At 36.2% G+C, this 27,696-nt stretch overlaps 1 protein-coding gene across 1 annotated transcript in view; it reads right to left on the reverse strand.

Moving 5' to 3' along the window:
• Positions 1–25,232, reverse strand: part of VGLL3 (vestigial like family member 3) — a 93,962-nt gene extending 68,730 nt beyond the window's left edge. The window contains exons 1-3 of the mRNA XM_042998641.1: positions 25,114–25,232; positions 21,850–21,885; positions 20,931–20,990 (exon numbers count right to left, since the gene is read on the reverse strand). The gene's annotated coding sequence lies outside the window, so the exon portion shown is untranslated. The remainder of the gene's footprint in view (positions 1–20,930; positions 20,991–21,849; positions 21,886–25,113) is intronic.
• Positions 25,233–27,696: the final 2,464 nt, after the last annotated feature.

Here is a 27,696-nt window from a genome sequence, read left to right on the forward strand (position 1 = left end):
ATCTGAATTTACATTTTGATAAGATCTTCCAGGTGATTCCTATGCACATTAAAATCTGAAAAGGAGCAAACTAGAGTGTCTCCTTATACTCAATATCAAAATGTAATATCAAATTACTTATATTCAACCTAGCATAATTTTAAGACCACAACTACCTGGTAGAAATAGAGTAATGGTAATATATTTTTGGCAATTTAAATATTACAAAACTATTTTGCAGGAATTTAGCTCACCTGATATCTCATTCCGCTATGAGAAAGTCAGAATGTGTGTTTTTCCTGATGAAACTATTGCTAAAAGAGAAACTATACACGTGGCCAAATATGTAGAGATGGTAATTTACACTTAGATCTTCTAAATCCAAATCCAATACCTTTTTCATTCACAAGCAAACCAGCTGTAGCTGTCAGAATATTTTTAAGATGTGTCCTTAGAAGTGCTAAAAAGTTAACAATATTTTTCTAAAACATAACTTATTCCCTGTTACAGCATATAGCATTCAGTGCTCCTAAAGGCAGAAAAGGTAATCTTAGTCAAGTACAAGTAAACTCAGTCACTGATGGATTTTCTCAACTTTTTCTGGCTACACTCATGATTTCAGGTTAAACTGGACATTTCAGATTTTTCCCTTCTCCTGAAATGGCATTTGGCTAATTGTGGGGCTGGGGTGGGGGGTGGGGAGGGAGAACATGGTTGCTTCAGTTCTCAGTTCTGACTCCCCACAAAGCCACCTCTACTCATTTCTCATGCTATGGTAACATTCTCGGCAGGCTGCTGCCTCTCAGCATGCTAAACAAAGGGCAGAGACACAGGTATTGTATCTTCTCAAATTTTAGTTCTGACTGACTTTTATTGCTCCTCTCCCCTTTTCAGGACCAAATCCAAAGGTGATGGTGGAAGTGGAGAGGACAGGGCACAGAAAACTGCTCTCCTATGCCTTCCTCAGTGTCTAACTCTCTAGCTTCCTCTGTAATTCTTCCCTATTTCTTCTAGCCCAGAGAATTATTATCTCTTCAAAGGCAGGAAAAACTTGATCTTCGAGTATTCTTGTGTGGCTTTTTTTTTTCTTTTTAAGCTTAAAAGCCAGGAATTTCCATAGTTGCCACTCCTCCTTGAGGCAATGCCTGTGTAAAGTCTAGTGACCTAAATGGAGGAGAGGTGACAGGCTAAAATGGAATGAAGTATGGCGAGCATCAGTCAATACTTAAAAATACTGTCCTTCCTGGTGTTCCATAATTCTCACAAGATAATATGTAAGGCTAGAGGTGTTGGACTCTCTAGAATTTAAATCATGGGAAATTAGGCTCACTTCATCTATGTTTGTCTGACAACATCTGAGGTACTATATTCAGTTTTTAGTGGTTCTCTTGAAATGTTATTGACAAAGCAAGGGATGCCCAAAGGAAAATAATCAAAGCGGTGAGGTACCTGAGAATGATATAATGCATGACCTGATTATAGGAATTATGATTATTTAGCCTAGGAAAAATAAAGACTAAAGGGAAATAAGTATTTGATTGTCTACAATATCATGCTGAAAAGAGTAAACACGCTGCTGCTGTTGTTGTTGTTGTTGTTGGGTTTTGCTCTAATGGAAGACTTAGAATCAATGAATTAAGTTCAAAAACTCAAATTTTAGTTCAATTAAGTACACCAGAGATAATTCTGCCATTTTTATTTTACTCCTGCATAGAGCAACAGTACAGAAGAGCCCCAATTCCTGACATATCACTTAAAAGAGAAAGTCACTAGAAAGGCAAGCTTGCTGACCCATATTGAATGACGATGTGAGAAAGAAATAAACTTTTTATTATTTAATGCCATTCCCTAATATTTTGTGGTTTTTACATTCTCACAGCACAGTCTCTTCTAGCTTGATTAATACAGTAAGGAAGAACTTCCAAAGAAAAGAGTTCAGCAAAGGACCGAATTTCCCACGCAGAAGTGCCTACCCTATTATGGAGATGGTCAGGCAGTAAGGAATACACATTCTTTTAACAAATGTATTCATAAATTACTTACACATTTATTAAGCAATATATTCAGTGAGTGGATACTGTGCCCCAGTTATTCTGTCGTGCACTGGAGAAAAAGTGGTAGGTATCATCAGTATCACCTATCAGTATTGGCTAGTAGTTTTGATTAGGTGATTCCCACGTTTGTTTCCCATTCTAAGGTTTTTAGTGTCAATTTATAATAGAATACTGCTACTGCCACATCCTACTCCTTAATGTTCCTATAATATCTAGCCATTCTCATTTTTTCTATATACACGAGAAGAACATGTTTGTATGTGTATATGTACTTTTTGTGTTTATGCAGATGTGCTTTACATTTCTGATCATTCACCTAACGATTGTTAGGAATTGTGAAGAATTTGAGATTTTATCTGAATTGCACATTAAGTCAGCTTGGATGCTAGCAGAAGGCAAAACACTCCTGGATCAGAAACAAAGGACAGTTTATTATTCACAGCAATAGCTACAGCCAAAATATCAACATTTGCCTGAATCTCAGTTCCTTCAAGGAAGAATGATGAGGTCCAGGTGACATATGGGCATGCAATGGGTTACATGAGAGAAAAGGAATACCAAATTTAGAAAATGTCAGTCTTTCAGAATTGGCTCTAAGCAACCCTGCCCACACTTTGTCCCAGAGAGACATTATTATTTTTTTTATATAATGGACAACAAACAAACCTGCTCTCTGCTCTGGAAGGAGACATAACCTCTCTCTTCTAAGGTTGTTCTCCACAAAAACATATTTGAAAATATAATCAGAACAAAAGTCTGTCAATAATTCTGCTCACAAGACATGCAGAAACATTAGATGTCCGTATAGAATTGTCTTGCAGTAATGATGCACACGAAATTATAAACTGTCACGAACCAGAACAAAGTCTAATTTTTCATCACCATACCTTCAATTTATTTTTTTTTAATTTTTTTATATTTATTTATTTTTGAGAGAGATAGAGTGTGTGTGTAAGTGGCGCAGGGGCAGAAAGAGAGAGGGAGACACAGAATCTGAAACAGGCTCCAGGTTCTGAGCAGTAAAAGGAGCTAATATTTATTGAGGTCTTATCATATGCCAGGTCTTTTCAAACATCGCATGTGTCAACTCAATCCCAGAAACTACCAAGATATTTACAAATATTATCTGCACTTTATATATGAGGAAGCTGATGCCAAAACATTTAGCAACTCATTTAAGATGTTCGATTAAATAATAGTTACCCCAACTAATAAGCAACTCATCTAATAAGTGGTGGGACTTAAATATGCATTTCTTGAAGAAGTGAATTGAATGAATAGATGGATAAATAAGTCTGGAACAGAAATGAAGCATCTGCAATTTATATGCGTTGAACTATGTACCAGATTTCAGTTTTGAGTTTGAATACAGTGCAGTTCTGTCCCAGACCTCACATATTACTAAAACCAGAGCAAAATCAGAGGCTAATGCATATTGTTATAGTATCTGTCGATTTCTGGAACTATAATCTACTCAGAGACTCTTCATGTAAGTCTGTGCTGTAGCATGTCTAATTGAAGCTTTGTTGTCTAGGTTTAATTTGCCTGGCTTGGCCAAATTTCATGGTAAAAGACTAATTCTCTCTGAAAAAAATATGAGAATTTATTTCATACTTATTGTTCTTAGCAGTATGTTCACTGGCAGAACATTAAAAACAAGCAGAATTGCTCTGTTTTATTAGCTGTGGAATAGTACAATGGAAAAACTAGCTCATGACTGAAACAGAGAGAAGTCATTTCTGTGCTATGTCACTATCTCTGGATGTAGACAAAACTGTTGCTACACAAAGTACATACACACTATGTCTTGACTTTTGTTTTTCAAAAAATGCAATCTGTTTATTTCTAATCTTTCTCTTTACAGAATTATCTCTTTTGTCCATCTGTAAACATAAATGAGCATGTACTGGGGTAGAAGGAGATTGAAAATATGTATTACTGCATATCAACAGGATATATATGTGGACAGCAAGGTAGGAGAAGGGTGGGAAAAGTTCAGAAAATTAGGAAAAATGTACCCATAATTCAACACCGCAAGATGGAATCATTACCACACTAATCTGTATATTTTTCCAATGTTTACTTTAAATAATTAATCAATAAATTCACACAATATTTTTTGAGCACCTGCTATGTGCCAGATACAGTTTAAGACACCAAAGATAGAGAGATATACAAAATGATACAGACAAATATTCCTCCCGCACATTCTAGAGACAGCTTTTCAGACAGTATACAGCAAATTTTGAAAACTACTTTTTAAACATATGAACATTTACTCAAGTTACTCTTTGGTACCTGAATAGCTAATGACAAACTATTTTTCTGTGGTTGTTGTATGTTCTTGGTGTCTTTTCTTTTTCTTTCCCTGTTTTTAGCAAATAACATAATAAACATCTTGACAGATCAATTTTTCCTCTATATTTTGCACAAGTATATTCTTTCAGTGATATTTCCCCTGGACTTCTGCATGCTGCCTTTGGACCCTGTTCTGCTCTTGTTTCTTGCAAGAATCACATTTAATACACTGACATTTCTGCCAGCAGAATTATCATTAAATGACTTCAGAGGTAGTATAGAGTGATGCTTCTGAAATCTCCTTATCCATAACTGATAGTTGACATTTCAAGATTAAAGTTCCATCTGTGTTCTCCTTTAAAATGCACATACCACTATAATACTAATATCTTGCAAACCTATAATCATCCACACATTTTAAAGAATAAATAAGAAAAAGGCTTGATAGGGTAGAAGAAGAAAGCAGGAGGCCAATGGTGAACACACTATCCTATGCATAAAATGAAGGTTAAGTTCATTTGTGTGTGTGTGTGTGTGTGTGTGCGCGCGCGCATGTGTGTGAGATTGCATATTTCATCGTTACTATGAATATCTGCTATGGGATTATCTGGCATTAAAGAATTCTGTCCCGGGCATCTGGATGGCTCAGTAAAGTGTCCAACTCTTGATTTTGGCTCAGGTCATGATCCTAGGGTTGGGGGATCTGGTTCCCAGTTGAGCTTGACATGGAGCCTGCCTAAGATTCTCTCTCTCTCCCTGTGCCCCTTCTCCATCCATGCGTGCTTGTGTGTGTGCACATGCAAACTCCCTCCCTCTTCCTCTCTCTCTCTCTCCCTCTCAAAAAAAAAAAAAAAAAGAATCCTTTCCAAGTATAAGCATGTGTGTAGTTGGCTGGGTAAAAGGGAACAGGTGTGGCTCTCATTAGCACGACATTTTTGTTGTCTGAAGTCAATAAATAGGAGTGATTTATATATATCATTAGACTGCTATAATGCTTAAGGGTAAGAAAAAGCTGGGGATGAGGTAGGTTCATAGATTGTTGTAACTGTAAAATCTAGTATAGTTATTTCATTTTCATTTTCAGATAAAGGAGCTGAGGACTAAATAAACTGAGAAACTTGAGCAAGTCATAAAAATAGTATATTTCTAATCCAATGTCCTTTCAGTTCTAGCTCGCTGCCTCCATTCCAGGGTGAGCATTGGGACATTTTATAGTGGCTGTTGAAGACTTCTACAGTCTTTCATCTTTTTGGAGGAATGATGAAAATGAAATTAGTAAATGTTTTTCTTTATTTTTCCTTTTGACCTAGGACTTTAATATTTTTTCTGAACTGCTTTATGAATGCACTTCATGTAAACACAGAACAGGATGGGAAAAGAAGAGGAGTAAAGGAAAATAGAATACAATAATTTAAAAGGAAATTCAATGAATTAAATCTTTCTTCCTTAATGTGTAACAATATATAAAGCTTCAATTTGTGTTTTTTTCATATGAAAATTCAAAACATTGCATTACATTGACAGGAGCCATTCAATCTCTCCTTTGGGGGTCCTGTTTCTCAAGACAAAATGGTGCATCTCCCTTTCCCGGTTGGGAATTATGCCAGCCACAAACTTTTTGGGCTTCTTAAGGCAAAGTCCTGTCTATCCTTAAGGAAAGCTAACTAATTGTTTTTAATTCTAATGGATCTAGGCTCTGTTCTAACAGATGATTGTGCTCTTCTCCAAGAGTCTGATAGTCATATTAGGAGAGAAAAAGGAGCAAAAAAACAATTTGTGCATTTATTTATGAGGGAGTGAAAGAGTGTGGGTGAAAATTCTTGGGAATACTGGAAAGTTGGGAAGATGAGTCAGAGGAGTGCAGAAACCAAAGGTCAAATGCTAAGCATAAGCCCTAAATGGACCTGCTTTCAGAAATTCCTGGGGCAAGGAAGTAGGGACAAAGACTTTACAGGAAGGCTATTCTAATACTCAGGAGCTGAGCTAGGCAAGAAACCCATCTTCAGCCATCTGTGTCATTATACGATGGAAATACTTCCTTTGCCTGCTAACTTGTGACTGAGACCAGTGAGGCACACATCACTCCAGTCTTCCCAGGTAACGTTATTTGGTTGCTCCACTGCTGATTGCCCACAAATTCCCAGGATATCTGTATGCTGATGGATTATCAATCACTTATTACTGAGGAGAAATGTGAATCTGTATTTGAGGGCAGAATGGAATATACCAAACAAGACTGGAGACATAAATCTCATTACTCATTTTCTGTAAAAGTTGATCTTTTTTTGCTATCAATTTTTCTGAGAAGATAGATGAATACTTGGATAAATGTATATTTTTGATGACTCTCTATTTTTTTTTTATCAATTCCTTTGGTCCTCAAGGGGTCTATGATTTAGGAAGTGAGAAATAAAAGGCTATAGTGCTTTGTAAGGTACACACTATTAGGTGAGAAGTAGCTGGCAATTGTTTCTTATTAACGCTACTTAAGGAATGTTGAATAGACAGGCAGTGTCATGATGCTGCACTAATAGCAAATCTAATTTAGATTCAGTTTTCAAACAGAACAAGACTCTTCCCACCAAAATCTTTTACACAAGATTATAGACACCAGATAGGGAAGCCAGAGCATAAAATGCATCCCCTCTGACTGTCTACAGTCTTTAGCAATCAAGAGGACAGAGCTGAAATTTTACTCTGGTATCTTGGGGTTCACAAGGAGAGATTAAGAAAAGTGATTAACAATAAGCTATTTATGTAAAAGAAGATCTTTAGTAGATGAGAATGTGGAAGTGTGTAACACATATTAGTCCTTGGTAAGTTTAACCTCCCATCACCCTCCCAGAAAATACCCATAAGCAATCAATGTGATTTGGTTTGGCTTTGTTTTAAAATATTTAGTTAAAAATTAATCTGGATATTTCTCTTAATTCACCAGTTCTTCAGCTAAATTATTTAATCATGCAAGACTATTTTAGACAGAGACAATTTAAATTATTTTCCCCATGCTATTTTAGCTTATTTTTTTTTTTTAATTTTTTTTTCAACATTTTTTATTTATTTTTGGGACAGAGAGAGACAGAGCATGAATGGGGGAGGGGCAGAGAGAGAGGGAGACACAGAATCGGAAACAGGCTCCAGGCTCCGAGCCATCAGCCCAGAGCCTGACGCGGGGCTCGAACTCACGGACCGCGAGATCGTGACCTGGCTGAAGTCGGACGCTTAACCGACTGCGCCACCCAGGCGCCCCGCTTATTTTTTTTTTTTACTATTTACTGGATCATTAGTGGAAATAATGAAATAATCCTTTCCTTCTTTTTCTGTACTTACTATGCTATCTTGGAGAAAAAGAGAGAAACAGAGAGAGACAGAGAAGAGAAGAGAGCTTGTATTTCATTCTTTTTTCTATACTCATCTTTCTGGATAATTATTCATTCTTGAATAATGCATGTCAGTTGAATTTGCACATGTTTACATAATTTATAACTGCCAATACACAGTTTTGTGCAACTAACAAATTAAAATATTATGCCCATTAAAATGTACATTCCTTATTTAGATTATGCAGTATTTCTTAGGGAATGGGAATGACTTAAAAACATTTTATAGTTATTTACTGAGGACTACTTCTCTTGTAAAACATGCAAGCCATAAACTCCAAGATAGGCATTATATTCTGAGGGTTATTTCCTTAAAATAAAAATAAAATTTGTTATTTGTAAAATTTAATATATAATTGTAATTATCAGAAGTTGTATCTACATTTATGAATTACTGTCCCCCCAAAGACTATATATAAATGAATACTTAATATGCCTAGTCTATTAATTTGGTTACATATTTTTAAGTATCAATTAGTTTTTTAAGTGTGTGTATTAAGTAATTTAAGTATGAGGTTATAATTTATTAAGGCATGATTTATGTACATACACTTTTTCTTTTTAGGGATATGTTTGAGAAACATATACAGCTGTGTAACCACCATCACACTTAATATAGAGAATATTCCTGTCATCCTTCCCAAATTCCCTGATTTGCATTTGTGGTCAGTGCCCCCTCCCACCACCAGTCTCTACCAACCACCACTTTGTTTTCTAAGTTTTGTCCTTTGCAGAATGTCTTATAAATGAAATACTATGGTATGTAACCATTCAAATCTGGCTTCTTAGTATAATGTCTTTGATATTCATCCATGTTGTTGCATGTAACATTAGTAGTTCGCTGATTTTTTTATTCCTATTATTGTATTGTATGGATGTACCACAATATGTTTTTCCATTCACCAGATGATACACATTTGGATTGTTTCCATCCTTGAGGATCATTGTCAATAGATATTTATTTACTGCCTCTCCCTATAAGAAGATTATATTTTTCTCCCTTTGATATCAGGGTTCTTCAATAAAATGTGAGCAGAAGTACTTGTACAGCTTCTGAATAAAAGCTTTGAGGAACAATTCATGATTCTTCTTCATGTTTTTCCCTCCACCATGAAAAATGCATGTCCCCAATAGGGCTGCCCCTTCAGCCGAGATCTAGAAAGAAGACACATGAAGCAGAGTCACAGTCAACCCGCAGTCTACCTGAGTGAGAAATGAACATTTGCTGTTGTATGAAATGGAAGTTTTGAGTTTGTTACCTCAGCATAAGCTATGACAAACTGACTGCTAAAGCTCAGAAACTGCTTGTTTCTACCTTGCTTAACTTCATCTAACATTTGAAATCTATTTCCTTGAACTTCTGTCTTCACTCCCTTGAGCTTGATACAGGACTGACTTTCAGTTCCAACTTCTTTACTTTGTCATTATTATTTTGATTGTGTTGTCTTCCTGCTGCCATTCCCTCCAAAACCGAGTCTTTAAATCGCCAATTTACATCTTCATACTAATGTGCTATAGCAGATGTTCAACTAGTCTCACAGTTTTGAATTTATAATCTCCTAACCTAGATGATGTATTCATGATAATTATATGAACCTTAAAAAAAAAAACAATAAAACTCTCCTAATATTATGTTTTGTCTAAAAACCTCCAGTGACTACTCACTAATTGTAGGGTTAATCTGACCATCTCACCTTTGCTTACAAGGTACTTTTTGTTGGCTCTTGAACTCCCTCCTCTGCCACTTTTACCATTACAAACATCTTCTGATACTCTACTGAATGAATCTCTCTTCTAATCATATAGGTATATCCCTTGCTCCAGGATTTACAGCAGATTATTTCTATCTACTTTGTGCTCTATTTTTTCCCCATCATTCAAAATTCTCCAGGACATCTTAAATTCCATTATTGTAGAAAAACTTTCTACTAATTCCACTCAGTTACCATTAGGTCCTCTAAGCCATGCTCCACAAAACAGCCAAAAGGAACTTTAAAAGCACATATTTATCTTCCCTTCTCTCTACCCTACTTAAAATTATTTCACTGGCAGTTAGGATAAATACTGAAATCTTTAGAACTAGAGGGATTGTCCCTCCCTACCTTTCAGCCTCTGCCCTTCCCTCTCTAGCATTCTGGCTGTTAGCGTTCTCTTTTTTGTTCCACTAAACATGGTGCTCCCTCCCACTGTGGGATCTTTGGGCTTGCTATTCTCTCTGCCTAGAATGTTATTCTTTCATCTCCCTTTTCTAGTTAACTCCTTCCTATCCTTCAGATCTCAGCCCTGTTATTACTTTTTCAGAGAAGCCTTCCCTGACTTCTCCAAGGAAGTCTGAACTTCTTAATATATGCTTTTATAGTACCATTTACCTACCCCGCCACAACCTACTTACCACACTTAAAATTTTACATTTATTTGTGTGATTATTACATCATCTACCTGTTTGGGCTTCAGCATTGTAGACTCATATCACCCATGGAACAAAATTTGTATATTTTTTGCTGGATGTTCCTCAAAGTCCAGCAGCCCATGGTATGTGGAGTCTTCACTCAGTATCTCTACTATACTGATTTGTAGTCTTGCATTAATTTGTAATTTAGATCTGTATCACTCTGTATTGGCATTTCTTCTTGTTTGCATGTCTCGTCACTGTACCAACAGACACAGACACTTAGTGAGTTCTATGCTGTTAGTTGAATAAATGAATAATCTCTGGTTACTCTCAAATATGAATACTATTAGATTGAAGGTTAGTCGATGTAGCAAAATTACTATCAAGATGCAGCCACTTCCAAAAATTTTAGTCCAGTTCATTTACATATTCAAACAAAACTGTTTAAATAAAACCACTGAACGCCTACTATCATCAGCACCATGATTAAGGTTGCCAGATAAAATTTCAATCATGAATAATTTTTTTTATCGTATGTCCCCAATATTGTAGAGGGCAGAATTATACTAAAAGTAATCTGTGGTTTATCTAAAGCTCAGGATTTTTATTTGCTTAGTCTGGCAACCCTAACAATGATACTCCTTGAAATGATAATTGTTGTTTTCCATTGAGTGCTGATTGTTAATCACACAGAGCATCAAGTGCTGTCTATTGATGATTTTATTTCATCTTTACAACCAAATGAGTAGGTCCTATGAACATTCATTTTGAACACATGGAGAAATTAAGGCACAGAATAAAGACCTTGCTCAGAGTTACACAACTATTAAATGGCAAGTCCTATAGATATATCTCTCAAGGTATTTAAGAACTCGAAGTCTACACTCATAATCACTATAATATGCCACATCATCTTACATTATCTAAGCTATTGAACATATACCAGGCAACTTCAGAGACAACAAACTTTTGTCATTGAGTACTCTGAGTATTTTATAACTATGGTAATCCAAAGATCCCAACATAAGACCCAGAATTAGATTTGTGAAACAGCAAATGAATTTCTGACATCGCCTAAGAAATTTCAGCCACTATATGGATTTTGAATTTACATGAATGTGCTACATATCACTGTCTCTGTAACCTATTACATTGGGTCTATTATTGCCCATGAGTTAACTTTTAAAGAGTTTTCTATGACATAGAGAAAAATCTAGATATAATTTTCATGTCCTAAGGTCAATGCAATGGATACCTCTCCTGGTGACAAAACATCTCCAAAATCAAGTTTTCTTTGAAGATTTATAAAGATTTGCACTATAGTCACTGTTTTATTTTAGTGGTAACTTTCAATATTAGTGGACCACCCAGTGCTTCCTAGTGTAATCATGTAAATACTATGTAAATGGGTCCAGTTTTTTTTTTTATGTTTCTACTTTTGTATCTCTTTTGTAAGTATTAATTCCAATTTCCCTCTCTTTAAATTGAACTGTGAGGTAACTTAAAATAGTTCCTGAGTTCTATCCAAAAGGCACCTTGAGCAAATTGATGGATTAAGTGATTCTTGTGCAGAGTTTAAATATTAGCTTCAAAGATGGTAAGGAAGAAATTTCAAAGAATATCATATATCAAGAATGTTGATCCTTAAAGGTGTTGTGCATTCAATCATCCTTTTTTACCATATTCTTTCAAGAAAATGAGACTCCTCAGGTTTCATACAAAGTAAATCTCTGTTCCTTCATCACTAGATAACTTTCGCCAAGCTGTGGGTCTTAGACACAGATTTAAAATGGCTATGTCCCACACCGAGCCTATACATGTTCTCTCCCTGGTTTATTTAACTTAGCTCCCTCATTCTTTCTGACCTTCTTCACACCACTCCCATGAGATCTTGTTCACTCAGCACACCCAGGGATAAGCTGCCTCTTTCTCTGGTGTGGTGACAATAATACAAAGACAGTATACAGGCTTTTGAGTCAGACAGACTTGAGTTTAAATCCCAGATCTATTTATTAGCTGTGTGACTAGAGCTAAGTATTTAATCATTCTCTCTTTCAATGTATTCACTTGAAAAACCACAATAATAGTAGCACCAACCTCTTAGGGTTGTTGCAAATATTAAGTGGATAATGCATGAAGATCATAGGTAAAGAGTAAGGAGTCAAAATGTTAACCAATCATTGTTTTTATCATTTCACGGCAGCAAAATGTGAATAACATACTTCGTAAACAAAACAAAAGTCCCAGTTTGTGTCTATTAGACTACACTCAAATCTCTCCTCTCAATTTTCCTACCAATAAACTGGTATTCTTTTTAGATTTCAAAATGCACCAAAGGAAAGCTATTAAATTTGGCAATATCAGTGAAAAACACAGAGCAGCACATATTGCCAACTTTGCTCACTTCTACCCATCCCCCACATGTCAGTACTCTAACTGGACTGGACTTGTCCTTGAGTACAGCCTTCAAAAAGTAAAATAAATGTATTCATTTGCTTAAATTATCAAAAGTATACTCTCCTAGTATAAAATTCTCTCCTGGTTTAGAATAGAGATTTGGAGCAAATATTTTCATTTTGTTCATACCATTATCATTGGGCTCTGCAAAGTATGGTAGAACTTCAGGGCTCCCCAGTGAGAAATATATTAATTCTCTTTCTTCCTGGTTGAATGCCACACCAGCCTGCCTGCCATTTTTTTTTCAACCTGATGGGAATATTGTCTATTCATTCATATCTCAATAGAAATTGCATCAGACCTGGGATAAATTACTCAGATCAAAACAGTCTCTCTCTCTCTCTCTCTCTCTCTCTCTCTCTCTCTCTCTCTCTCTGTCTTTCTCACTTTCTCTGTCCTCAGACCTCATTGTGCATAATGCATCATTTTCTTAGGACACAAAAACTAATTTTCCCTTCCTAGCAGTAGTAGTAGTAGTAGTGTGTACACATGGGAGACATCCATGTATCTCCACACCAGGGAGACTTGTAAAAGCCCATATTTGCATTCTCATTAGGTAGAGTTTCCTATGTCTGCATCTTTAAAATTGTGTCAGTGCTTGAAGCAGCAGATATTTTGCCACAAAATAAACTTTGGAAGTCTTCATGATCTCCAAAACTGATTATGGATCCACAAGTAGCTGCTTATGGTAATTGCAACAATATCTCCATGTTGGTATATTCTCCACTATAAATGTTGTTAACAAATAATTAGTGCTTGAAACTCTCTTGTAGGAAAATAGTGTTTGAGAGGGTGGCACTGGTCATTGTTAAGTTATATCGTTTTTTAATTAAATACCCATAGGACCCCTTATACAAAAACTCTGTGCTGAATACTTGGAAAAATGGAAAACACTAATATGTGTACGAAGCATTCAATTCTTAAATTCATTCCTTTGATAAATATTTGTTAAAAAAGTACTACAGTTCAAACTTTGGGCAAACCCTAAGGATCCAGGTTCCTATTTTCATGCATTTTGCATTCTAAAGAAGATACATATTAACTAAGTAACCATTATTTTCATTTATACAATTCTTTAAAGAAGGTTTAGTTGGTCCTATCAATGTGCATTAGACTGAATGGGGAATGAGGATGAATCAAAAAAAAAAAAAAAAAATCTAAAAACCTAGCATTGCTACTTCAAATAAAATAAAAATTACTAGATAATCATTTGGTCTGTCATATTTTTAACTAAAAATGAATTTCCCATGTGTGTTTATTTGATTAGCCTCTCATATAAAATTGTGGAAAATTGTAGTTATCTATATTATGCCTGGATTAAAACAGAATTCTCCTTGAAGGAAAAATGTATATTCTGAAATCTACTGTTTTCACCAATTGGTGGTGGGGGGGGGGGAGTATTATGTAACTTCTTTAGGAAGATCAGAGCTCCAAAACTTAAACGCGAGTTAATGAACAGATATGATTTTATATAGTGCTATCACGTTAAGTTTCTTTGAATACTACTGCTTTAGGACTGTAACTCAGATGTAATGAAGTTGAAGTTATGAGCAGAAGATTACTTATATAGGAAAGCCAAATGTGTAATGGAAAAGAACTCTAATTCATAACTCAACAAAATGTTACTAAATTCTTCATTTGGGCTAGATCCAGGGCTTTGAGTTTATCATAATAGTGACTTCTCTGGGGGAAATCGGGAAGGTTTCCCCAAAGAATGTTTTTGCCAGGTTTTCAAGTGTGAATAGATGCTCATCAGATTGAGAGGAGGCAAATGAACATTCCAGGGCTATGGAACAACTGGGATAAACCCATGAAGGTATTAAAGAGCACTGCATGTTCAGGGGACAGAAAAAAAAAAAAAAATAGAATGGATTATTAGGAAACAGTAGTGGCATTGTTGTATATCATACTAAAGAGTTTAGATTCCATTGTTTTTAGTGGTGAACCAGCAGTGGTTTTCATGTAGCCCTGTGACAAGATCAGATTTACTTTTTAGAAATTCTTCTCTGCGGGGCACCTGGGTGGTTCAGTAGGCTGAGCATCCGACTTCGGCTCAGGTCATGATCTCGCAGTTGGTGAGTTCAAGCCTCACGTCAGGCTCTATGCTGACAGCTTGGAGCCTGAAGCCTGCTTCAGATTCTGTGTCTCCCTCTCTCTCTGCCCCTCCTTGCTCTCTCTCTCTCTCTCTCTCTCTCAAAAATAAACATTAAAAACTTTTTAAAAAATTCTTCTCTGCTGTTAGTGTGAACTATATGAGGATTGAGCAGAATACAAACAGGAAGACAACTAGAGCAATAATCTAGTTAAGAGATTACTAGCTACATAATCCATAATCTGGAATTATTACATCTATGGTAGTTATTCCTAATGGGAAAGAACAGGGACATTTAATACATATAGGATTGTCAGATTGTTCTAAACCGAAAATATTTAAGCATAGCAACAACTTGACTATAAAATAACATCATGGGTGAACAGTTTTTGACCAGAGAAGCAGGAAGCCATAGCTCATGGGATATCACCCTCATAACCAGCATGGATTTTGATCTGAAACCCAAACAATAAAAATCAGGGTTTCAGGTTTTATATTTCTTAAACATCACAAGAAAGCTAAAATGTTTAGGCCTATTTATGTTCCTGTTTTTATCTTTTACAGATGACTTATATTTCCATACTTCTTTAAGCTATAGTCACCAATGTCAGTTTCTAGACAGGGGCAGTTTGTAGAATCTACAGTTGCTGGGCGAACTCTCTGCTTTGGGTTTCTAAGCAACATACTCCGCATGTGGTCAGAGCTAAAGTTTGTTTTAGTCTGGGGTGTTTTGGCTTCTGCAGAAAGTTTTCTTTTTCTTTTTTTTTTTTTTAAGTTTTCAACCATGCTTATTAGTAGTTTATCATCAAATGCATAAAATTGCCTACCATAAGGAAAGTTGCAGGTATGAAAGAAAACAAAGACATGGGCAATACGTTTCTAAATATTGATTTGTACAGAGTTAGATTCACTCATGCTATCCTTTAAACCAATTTTCCTGCTTCTCTGACTTAATATTTTTCTGTGTACTTATTTCCCTTGTTGGTCAAGAAAATCAATGACATCTCTCCAGGCATACAAGGTAAAATGGAGAGGGTTTCCTTTCAGTGTGCTACTACATTCTCTAATCCAACTGGGGTCAGTCGCTGCTGAGGAAAATCAAACCCAACTCCCCATTTGTCATCAAGCACTGGCTGCCCTGTTGGGAGAGAGAAACCTCCTAAGCACACATTAAGTGCATGTAAGCATTTCCTCTGGCTCTGGAATGCAGTAGAGCCTGCAAAGCCTGTAGCATAATCTCGAGGATGTCTATTCCTGTGCTGCTGAATCCTACTTGGGGACTGGGAATTTGGATTGATCTTTGTTGACCTGAAGCATTTATTAATTCTTCCAGGCTATGAAACACTGGAAAATCTAATTGTGGAAGATTGTAATTTAACCCCACCTCTCTCATCTCAAACACAGGCAGATGACCCCAAAACACAGCCCTTGAAAGAGACTTCTCCCTTGGGAAGAATGGGGTCATTAACTTATATGCTGTACCAGTAGCAAAATGAAGTTTGGAAATAATGTTCAGAAGTCAGAAGTCAGAAGACCCTCCTCCCTCCTAGTAGATCACTGCATACATTCCAACTCCTTCGTATTTCTCTCACATCAGGTTCCTTCTTATTTTCTGGTTGATCAGATTCTCATTTGTACCTTATGATCCATCCATACTAACCTATCTGTAGCTCAATGAAAACACAATGCTTTCATGCTTCTCTTCTAATTCTCTAAGCCCATGTAAAGGGTCTTTTTCTCTCCTGTTTACCTTCTGAAACTTCACTTTTTCTCTAAGATGTGATTCTGAAGTTACTTCTTCTGTGAAAATGGTTTCAATAACACATTCTTACTTTCTTTAATTCCAAAATCCTTGCTCAAAGCTGCACATAGAAGCTATTTGATACATATGTTTTTTAGAATGGAACACAAGAAATTTGTTTATAACCAGTTTTTAATTAATTAGGTTATGATTTTGAGCAGATTTCTTCATTTTGCTAGGAATAAGTTTCTACATCTGTAAAATGGGTATAAACTAGATGATCTCAAAGATTCTTTCTATGGTAGCTACTAGCGTCATTAGGGCTGTTCATATTCAGTGAATATTCTCATCCTTCACCTATCAGACCTATGTTGGACTGAAGTATGGCATGGTCAAGTGACTTTCGTGGAAATGACACATGCTCCTTACCAAAGTGAGACCCTGCACTGCCTGCTTCTTTCTTCTCCATCCCTTCCTTGTAATGACTAAAAGCAGGGGTTGAAATAAAACTGTGCACTATGATGGCCTATATTGGATAAGTAACAGGAGTGAAAAACTTTTTTCTCAGACTTCGGAGTTGTACCACAGTATACCAAGTATAGTCTTTCTGAAGTTCAACCCTCACATTTCATGATTCTATTTTATTTAATAGAAGATACACACTTGAATACAAGTCTAAAGCCTGGTCATAAAAGTTATGGTTTCCAAAAATCTATTACATTAATATGTACTATATAAGAGTTATTTTAAAACTATCAACAACATTTGAAGCATTAAAATGTGCTTCTATTTAATGTCAGTAAGCAATTACAATAAAATAAAAAGACTTCAAAATTAGTTTTATGTAAACCATAAAGAGAAATGGGGTAGAATGGGAACTATTTTCCTCTTCTGCATTTAATTTATAGCCAGAAAAGATGGTTTAGTTTCTATATTTTGGAAAACAGTGTTGCACATGGACTTAATTTTACTAAAAATGCAGTGTTTGTATATATTATTTTCCAAGTCACTCCTCTTTCCATGAAATGTGGATAATTTTTCCCTTCTCTGCTGTAATACATTTTCACAATTTCATGAGTTATATGGTAATGTTTTTTAATATTAGAGAAATTTTTAAAATATATTTTCCAACTTTAAAGCTATCATCAGAAAGTTAGACAAATGTCAAAACAATCCAAATAAATATTTTAAAAATTCAGGCATCCATATGTTTCTAATTTGAGAGACCAGTCATTTGAATAGATTGAAAAATCAAAAGATGGCTGATATTTTTTAATTTTATTCAGAAAGTTTTATAATGCCAAATTTGAAAAATACATTTTCTATGGGAAAATCTTTTAGTTGCTTATCAATAAATTACATCCTCTCTTGCCATTAGTTATACAACTTTTGCTTTTTCTAACTAGACTCTGTGTTAGCAGAGAATGAAGATGCTATTAGTTTTTGATTTATAATACTTATCCAAAACACTTCGGATCTCCACTTTTATTCATGCTAACTAATAATAAAGCAGTCCTATTTTCATACTGAAATCTGAATCATGCTCCTTAATCATATACCAAGGTTTAAAAAGCCCTGAGACCATTAAGAACAGATTTGTGATTTAACAAATTGAGTTCAAACTCCTAGTTAGTCAGCCAACCAGCTGGTATCCTTGGAGAATTACCTCCCTTCTAGAAGCCTCTGATTCCATGTTTACAAATTTAGGTATTGATAATTATCTGCTTCATAGATTTGTATGAGAGATAAATGGAATATGACATTTAGTTCCAGAACTATGGGTTCCAGAAAGCCATTTTGTTTTGTTTATTCTATAGTTCCAGTGCCCACCATGCCTTAAACAGAGGAGGTTTGTATAATGTTTGCTGAGTCAATGACTGAAGATGAATACAATGGATCAATGACTGAATAAAGAACTTTACATAATATACAATATCTTGAATAAGTTTTATAAACCATTGTAATCATTATTACTATTCCAAGATACACTCTCTACTTTTACCCTTACACTTACCCAAGATTTTGTGGTTTGGCTCTTTTAAGAAAATGTTTTGATTGATTTTTTATAATGTTAATAAATCAAATGCTATGGCCTAAGACCCTAGACTACTACAAAGAAAAATCCTTACATAGCTCTGATGAAAAGTCATTCATTCTTTTCAGTATTCTTTACTTTCACCATCTTTCAGGATTTGATTCACTTAAGATATGTTCATTCTACTGACGGTAATGAAAATCTGATAATTAGAGTTTATTTTGTGTAAGATGTTGTAAGACCCATATTGTCCAGATTTCTTTTCCTTTCTTCAATTTCCTACCACTTTACTAAATGCTCCTCAACTACATCTCCAAACACTCAGCACATGAACACAAACACAGTCTCTTCCTCCTCTTAAAACCACTTTTCTAAGACAGTCTCTTTAACAAATGGTGCTGGGAGAACTGGACAGCAACATGCAGAAGGTTGAAACTAGACCACTTTCTCACACCATTCACAAAAATAAACTCAAAATGGATAAAGGACCTGAATGTGAGACAGGAAACCATCAAAACCTTAGAGGAGAAAGCAGGAAAAGACCTCTCTGACCTCAGCTGTAGCAATCTCTTACTCGACACATCCCCAAAGGCAAGAGAATTAAAAGCAAAAGTGAATTACTGGGACCTTATGAAGATAAAAGCTTCTGCACAGCAAAGGGAACAGTCAACAAGACTAAAAGGCAACCAACAGAATGGGAAAAGATATTTGCAAATGACATATCAGACAAAGGGCTAGTATCCAAAATCTATAAAGAGCTCACCAAACTCCACACCCGAAAAACAAATAACCCAGTGAAGAAATGGGCAGAAAACATGAATAGACACTTCTCTAAAGAAGACATCCGGATGGCCAACAGGCACATGAAAAGATGTTCAACGTCGCTCCTTATCAGGGAAATACAAATCAAAACCACACTCAGATATCACCTCACGCCAGTCAGAGTGGCCAAAATGAACAAATCAGGAGACTATAGATGCTGGAGAGGATGTGGAGAAACGGGAATCCTCTTGCACTGTTGGTGGGAATGCAACCTGGTACAGCCGCTCTGGAAAGCAGTGTGGAGGTTCCTCAGAAAATTAAAAATAGACCTACCCTATGACCCAGCAATAGCACTGCTAGGAATTTACCCAACGGATACAGGAGTACTGATGCATAGGGGCACTTGTACCCCAATGTTTATAGCAGCACTCTCAACAATAGCCAAATTATGGAAAGAGCCTAAATGTCCATCAACTGATGAATGGATAAAGAAATTGTGGTTTATATACACAATGGAATACTACGTGGCAATGAGAAAGAATGAAATATGGCCTTTTGTAGCAACGTGGATGGAACTGGAGAATGTGATGCTAAGTGAAATAAGCCATACAGAGAAAGACAGATACCATATGGTTTCATTCTTATGTGGATCCTGAGAAACTTAACAGAAACCCATGGGGGAGGGGAAGGAAAAAAAAAAAAAAGAGGTTAGAGTGGGAGAGAGCCAAAGCATAAGAGACTGTTAAAAACTGAGAACAAACTGAGGGTTGATGGGGGGTGGGAGGGAGTGGAGGGTGGGTGATGGGTATTGAGGAGGGCACCTTTTGGGATGAGCACTGGGTGTTGTATGGAAACCAATTTGACAATAAATTTCATATATTAAAAAAAAAACACTTTTCTAGAGGCTGGGGATGAGTTTGACAAGATCACACCATGGAAAAGGCATCAGCATATAACCACACTTGGTTTTTGCCTCACAGTGTTGACCATTTCACTTGTGGACTATAAAGACTTAAAACACGGAATACCACACCCCTCCTGGAGTTGAGCTCTTCAGTAGATTGGGATTCCTGGCTCAGGAATTTTGCTATCCCTATGAAGTTCTGTGATGAGCCAAAAAAGTAATGAGCAGAACTTTGAATTCCCTCCTGGGTCACGCTAAATGAGGATAGCAGAGCAAAGGCAATTTTTGGGATGCAAGACAAACCCAGAAACCTGTGGCTGTGGTAAAATCCCTCCTAAACCCAAATGATTACTAAAATTATGTCGGCTAATCTTGAAGGAAAGAGTTAAGGAATAAAACAACATATATATTTGTTGTCACCATACATATCTCCTCAAATATTCTACATTTTTGCACTAATATGTTATCATTTTATGCTATTCTAGAAGTATTTGCCAGTGTGGCAGTACCTGGATATCTATGTTTTGCTACTAAAGAGAGAAACTGTCATTTCCTTTTAAAATAGAGGTAAGTCCCAGCTGGGATGCAACAGCTACATTGAAATTAGTCCCATAAAGGACTTTTACAACTTACGTGAAGAAACACATTCTGCCCCCACCTCTCCCTCCCCCATAAATTAACTAGCAAAATCCATAGCAACATACTGAAGAATTATAGGTAAGAAGCATAAAGGATGTCAGCTCATTCTAGTCCAGAATTTCTTTAGGAAAAGTGTATACATTGTTTTAACAGGTCCATACTTCTAAATTATTACAAACTTTATTGTTCCTGGTTACCTGGCCCAAAAGCAATAAAGTCACTCTTCAGGGTAGGGACAATGTCTGGAGTCTGGCTGCCTGAAGCAAGAAAACAGGGATGTTACACACATGTTTGCTAAAATTCTCAGAGTCTTACTAAAACATGTTAGAATGTAAGGTTTTGATTTTTACAACAAATGAGAGGAACTCTTTGTTTTTGGCCCATGGATATTTCCCACTGCCCACTTACATGTCTGGCGCACAATAGTTGCTTGATGAATATTTATGAAATAAATGACTGGAAGAACACATTCTCTGGTAAATTGATTAAATAGGATATCAGGATTAATTTATAGTTATTCAGTTTCCCAACAGTTTGTGAACAACTTTAGAACACATCAGCTTCATCCTTTTCATTTTAAATATGGAGAATTTGGGGCGCCTGGGTGGCTCAGTCGGTTAAGTGTCCGACTTCGGCTCAGGTCACAATCTCACGGTCTGTGAGTTTGAGCCCCGCGTCGGGCTCTGGGCTGATGGCTCAGAGCCTGGAGCCTGCTTCCGATTCTGTGTCTCCCTCTCTCTCTGCCCCTCCCCCGTTCATGCTCTGTCTCTGTCTCAAAAATAAATAGACGTTAAAAAAAATTAAATATGGAGAATTTGATGCCAAGAAAAGTGCAGTGTCAGCTATTTATCCTCAAAGGGACCAATATCAACATGGTCCTGAGGGATCTGGAGATGTTATTCCAGAGAACCTGACCTACATGCCCAAGTGTACAAAGTATGAGCCAGATACAGCACTGGTGAAGAATTTTACTCCAGATTATATCACATGTTTCAGAACTGTTAAAATCCAGTTCTCTTGATGCTCAGGTCAGTTATTTTCTTTTAGTGCCGATTGTGGTCCGGTTTTGCAATACGAAATTCCTCTTGAAAAAAAAATACATTGGTCGCCCCTTACCTGTGGGGGATGCATTCCAAGCCTCCCAGTGAATACCTGAAAAAGTGGATAGGACTGAATCCTGTATATTCTATGTTTTTTTTTCCTATTCATACACATCTATGGTAAAATTTAATTTATAAAATAGGCACAGTAAGAGATTAACAACAATAATAATAAAATAGAGTAATTATAGCACTAACTGTAATAGAAGTTATGTAAATGTAGCTTCTCTCTCTCTCTCTCTCTCTCTGTCTTTCTCTCTCTCTCTCTCAGAATATTTTATTATACTATATTCAGCCTTCTTCTTCTTGGGATCATGAGGGATGATAAAATGCTTGCATGATGAGGTGGAATCAAGTGGATGACACAGGTATTGGGATACAACATTAGGCTACTGCTGACCTTCTGACAACGCTCAGAAGGAGGATCTCTGCTTCTGCAATCTGCTTGACTGCGGGAAACTGAAATCATGAAGAGGAAAACTGTGGAGGAGGGGGATTATAGTAACTCACAACGCTCTTCTGTTCTTCCTCCCACTTAGACTATAAATCCAGGATCATTTGGATCTGAGGTTTCCTTCGGCTCTAAGCAGCATACTTTCCAATGGCTGCCTGTATTTGCTCTCTTACCACCCTCCCCTCCCCCAGTCCTTTCCCAGACCACACTTCCAGTACCAGTTCTTACTGGAGCTAGTAACTCAGTCAACAAGCATTTAATGAGAATCTGGTCACATGTGCACTAATTTGCAGTGTTCACAATCCTTCCTGTTCACACACTGGAGTTTGGGCAAGTTGGGTGAGGAAGTTTATAAAAGGCCAGGAAACTCCAGACCATACTTTCAACTAAAACAAATATGTTGTATTTCTAGGATTAGGTTTTGTTACCTCTTGGAAGAAGAGCAAGAATTTAAGAGAGTCATTTCTGCCAGTCTTAATAGTCAACTTGCCTTATCCTGTAATTCCAGACTTCAAACATCAATACAGTCCCTAGTACATTCTTCTGCTAAAAAGAAACTTCAATGATTTTTCAAAGCTGTATTTAAGATATACCTTTAAATCTAAGCAGTTTGGGGGAAAAGAAAAAGATGCTTTGCTTATTAACCAAGTATTTTATATCAAATGAAAATTTGGGAAGGTGTTCTTTTAGTTAGTAGGTATGACCTGTTTTTCTCCTGAATGTGGAAAACTGGCTGTACCACAACAATACAAAAGTTTCAAATTTGACATTTTACTTTTCTAAGTACTTAGCAAATGAATATGTAACAGAATTTTTAATTCATAAAAAAGAATATTTTTCTAAATATTTCAAAATAGGTAAATAGATTCTAGGAAAAGAAGTTAAAAATAATGTGGAACTGTACCAATTTGCCAGTTTAATAGACATGAACAAGATACAACTCATTTATAAAAACTCGCTGTTTTTATTCTAATAGCACAAAGAAGAAAAAGAAAAGAGATAGTTTCTACTTGTTTCTGAAGATTGCAGGTAATATATATGTGGGAAGAATAAAAATCCTATAGACTGATAAATAGAAAGCTTAGGCCTGGGGTGCTTGGGTGGTTCAGTCTGTTAAGCATCTATCTGATCCTTGATCTTGGCTCAGTTCATGATCTCACTGTTTGGGAGATCGAGTCCTGTATTGTGCTCTCTGCTGTCAGCACAGAACCTGCTTCGGGTCCTCTGTCCCCCCCCCCCCCACCTGCCATCTCTGCCCTTCCCCTGCTCATGCTCTCTCTCTCTCAAAAATTAATAAACATTAAAAAAAAATCTCAGGGCTAAAGACCACTTAAAGCTAACCATAATCCAGGGCTGTCTCCAAATAGAACAATAGCTCAAAGGTAGATTCACCCACTTTATATGAAAAAGATAAAAAGATTTAGCACTTGAATCTTCTTTATTCCCAAAATAGAGGCAAAGTTTAAAACAATGCTACTGCAACATTGGAGTTTTACTCACATTATGTAAATATATAATTCTATGTTGTGTTCACCTGGGAATGTAAAGGACTATGGAAGAGTTATTAAAGTGAATGACAGCTAAAGGCTTAGTCTATTATACAACAAAGACCAAGAAATCCTTGACCTTGATCTCCTATCAACAATTCTCCCTCCAGAGAATATAACCTTATGCCATCTGAAAGAATCATGGAGTGATTCCTGACATATATATATATATATATATATATATATATATATACACACACACACACACACATATACATATTTATATATATACACATTTATATATATGTATATATATACGTATATACGTATATATACTATATATATATACGTGTATATGTATATATGCATATATACGTATATACGTATATATACGTATATACGTATATATACATATATATAAATAAATATATAACTGTATATATTATTTTGTTTTGTTAACCTACCCTTGACTCAAGTGTAGGAATTCTGGAATGAAGCATAGGCCACTCCAAACCATTACATATTTGGTATCTTCCTACATGTTTGGTGAGAATATATTAGCACCGAATAATTGAAAATTATAATCCCGGCCCAGCTTCAATGGGGGCTTTAAATTCTTTGGAAAACAGAGTGGTGTAAAATCAACAAATAAACCAAAACATCTTCAAGGGATTTTGTGTGGTGAATATATGTACATACACAGTTGAAGAAGTTGGTGCTCCATACTTCTTGATGACTGAATTTTCTGGTGCTCCTTGAGCGTCTAGGCAACAGTATAGGTCTTAACCATCATACTACCAGGTCTTATCCATGTCATTTCATGTGTTTAATGCAACCTTCTTTTTCCACATTGGAAAATTATGTTATAGGAGTGGGCAAGTGTGTGTGTGTGTGTGTGTGTGTGTGTATGCATGCACGTGTGCAGGTGAGCACACGTTCATATGAGGGAGTAAGATGTTATTTTCGAATAAAATAATTGCAGAAATGTAGAAACACAGAAGGCTAATATTGAGGTCTTCCAGGGAGAAGATATCCTCCCTATCAGTGAAAATATCAAGAATGGTGTTGTAGACAGAATAGTCCTTTGAAATATCCTTGAAACCTGTGAATATGTTGCCTTATGTGGCAAAAGTAACTTTGCAGACATGATTAAGATTAGAATCTCGACTTAGGGAGATTATTCCGGATTATTGGGTGGGCCCAAATGAATCACAGGAATTCTTATAAGGGGGATTCGGGAGGATCAAAGTCAGAGAAGGAGATGTGACAATGGTAGCGGACTTAAAAATTTGAAGATGCTATATTGCTGACTTCAAAGATGAAAGAAAGAGGTACAAACCAAGGAATTCAGGGTGCCTCTAGAAGCTGGAAAAGGTAACAAATGGACTCTTCCCTAGAACCTCCAGGAGCATAGTCCTTGATTTTAATGCATTTTCGTCCTTTTTGAGCTTCTGGACTTCAGGACTGGAAGAAAGTAAATTTGTGTGGTTTTAAGCCATTAGGTTTGTAGCAATTTGTTACAACAGCATAGGAAAATAGTGCAAATGAACATTATATATTGAATGAGAGCATCTCTGGAGCTACATAGCTTACATTTGAAACCACATTACTGTGCAACATTGACCAATTTAATTTTAATTTTTATGTATCTCAGTTTCTTCGTCTGTAGAATGGGAATAATGATAGTAACTACTTCATAGGGTTAAAGCAGGAACTAAATGAACTAATATATGTAAAGCATCTAAAATATGAGTTTAGAATGAAAAATCACTGTGTATTATTAATTATTATAATAATTGGAGCGATTGGTATATGTAGTAGTAAGTTGATTCTATGTAGCTGCCACCTGCTCAGTAGGTGAGTGAATTCCTGCTTGGTCCATCTGCAAGATGATTTTCTGTGTACAGAGTATGGAAATGCATTGCCTCCTAGTTTATTATTTTCCAGTTTTATTGGAATGGTTCATGGCCTATATCCTGCCACAAAGCAGGGCAAAGTTATTTTAAATCTTCCTGAGGCAAGAGGAGTATATTCAAGATTTCAAAATTAAATCAACAGAGAAAAAGTGCAATAAAAGGCAAATTGAAATCAAACATAAAGTCAGAGGCATAGGAGATGTCAACTTTGAGCAGCACTGAAAATATCAGATTTTGTTGCCTGAATGAAGAAGGAAAATGACAGAGAAGTAGGGAAGGCAAATATTTGAAAATCTATACAAATTTATCCAAATCATGTTTTGTGGTCATGGAATTTCCCTAATCTGCTTTTAGTCCAGAAATCTTCCAGAAATCCAAGAATCTCTTTCCAATAGTCAACTGTTCATCTCTACAAATCTCCTCCCTGTATTCCTTATCTTGCTTGATTAATTGCACTAACATTCCATTCAGAAACTGGGAGATATCATCAACCGCTCCCTTATAACTAATGCCTAACCTGCCAAGTCTCATCAATGCACATGCCAAGCAAATCTCAATTGCCTCTATCTGCACTCCCATGGTTTAAGCCATAATACTTTCTCACCAGCTTCCTAACTGGTCGGTCTGCCTGTATTCTCAACACGTTTGAAAGAATCCTACACACTCTACCTGAGTTATCTTTATAAAAATCAAATTTGTTCACACCGCTCCTCTGGTTAAACTACTTTAACAGATCCATATCAACTGCAAGACTAACCCAACACTTCTTAGCAAGGATTTTAATATTCCAGCTGTGTCTACTTTTTCATCCTCATGGCTCTCTGTCTGCTAATTCCTAGGTGACTGTACTCTAAATTATCTCTTGATCTTACTCAAACATACAATTCTTTCTCATTCTTTTACAGGACTGTATTTACTCTCCCTTTTCCTAAGTGCTCATCATCCATTATACATCTGGCACATTCTTATTCATCTTTCAGACTGTGCTAAATGTTGCCACCTTTGCAAATAGCCTGAGTCTTCCCTTATTGCAAGATGTTTTTAACGTGTGTGTTAATAACTGGTATGAATCTTAAGTATGCAAGAACTCAGTGTGCAAGAAATATATATTACTTTTTTGTAACACAATTTTATTTTCAGCACTCATTTTGTCAATGTAGGAGAAAATTGTTTTAAGTCAGTTCAGGCTCCCTGCCTCTTTCCTGGGGTTGTTTTAAGTTTTAGGTTAAATAATTCCAAGTACTTAGGGGTGGGGAACCACATTTTTAACTCTTCCATCCGTGCATTGCTGCATGTAATCCTTAGTAATCAGACCATTCAGCTCAACGCTGAAATTCCTACTCTTGTAGTCCTTGCAAATCAGTTTGTTATTGCCTATTAATATGAATTGTTTCCATGACATGTTAAGATCACAGAAATTGCTGCAACGTTTTCTCTGGTTTCTAGGCCACAGTTCATAATCCCAAGACTCTAACCATAGACAAGGGGTACATGATCAATCTCTTTATCCATTTCCACAACCCTTCCAACCTTTGTTCTTTTAACATCTTCTCCATCTCCCTTCTCTCCTTTTGGGAGAAATCATGGAAAAGGGAATCATTTTCCCTTCACATATTTTTATCTATATCTCAAATCTTCTCCATAACCCTCAAGGCCTTAAGTATCTGAAAACCAAAGCTAAGAAGAAGCTCAAACATTTTCTCCTTTTAAAATTATTTTTGTTTTGGTTGTTGTGCCTATTGTGGTCACTGTGTTTTTGTTTTGACACTCCCCTCCAGGAAGTGATGAAGACAACAAAGTCTTTCTGCTGACTCTGCAAGCAGAAATAATCCAGGTGGGAATAAATCCAGGTGGGAAACACAAAAGGAAACATAATTAATATCTTTACAATAGTATTCTGCTCAACAGCACAACTAAGATATGAAACAGTGACAAGTGGCAGGGTCCAAATACACTAATTTCTATCAAAGCTGTTTCAGGACAAATTGTGAAGTGGAAGAAGTTGG

The sequence above is a fragment of the Panthera tigris genome, chromosome C2 (genome assembly GCF_018350195.1).
Source record: "Panthera tigris isolate Pti1 chromosome C2, P.tigris_Pti1_mat1.1, whole genome shotgun sequence".
NCBI lineage: Eukaryota > Metazoa > Chordata > Mammalia > Carnivora > Felidae > Panthera > Panthera tigris.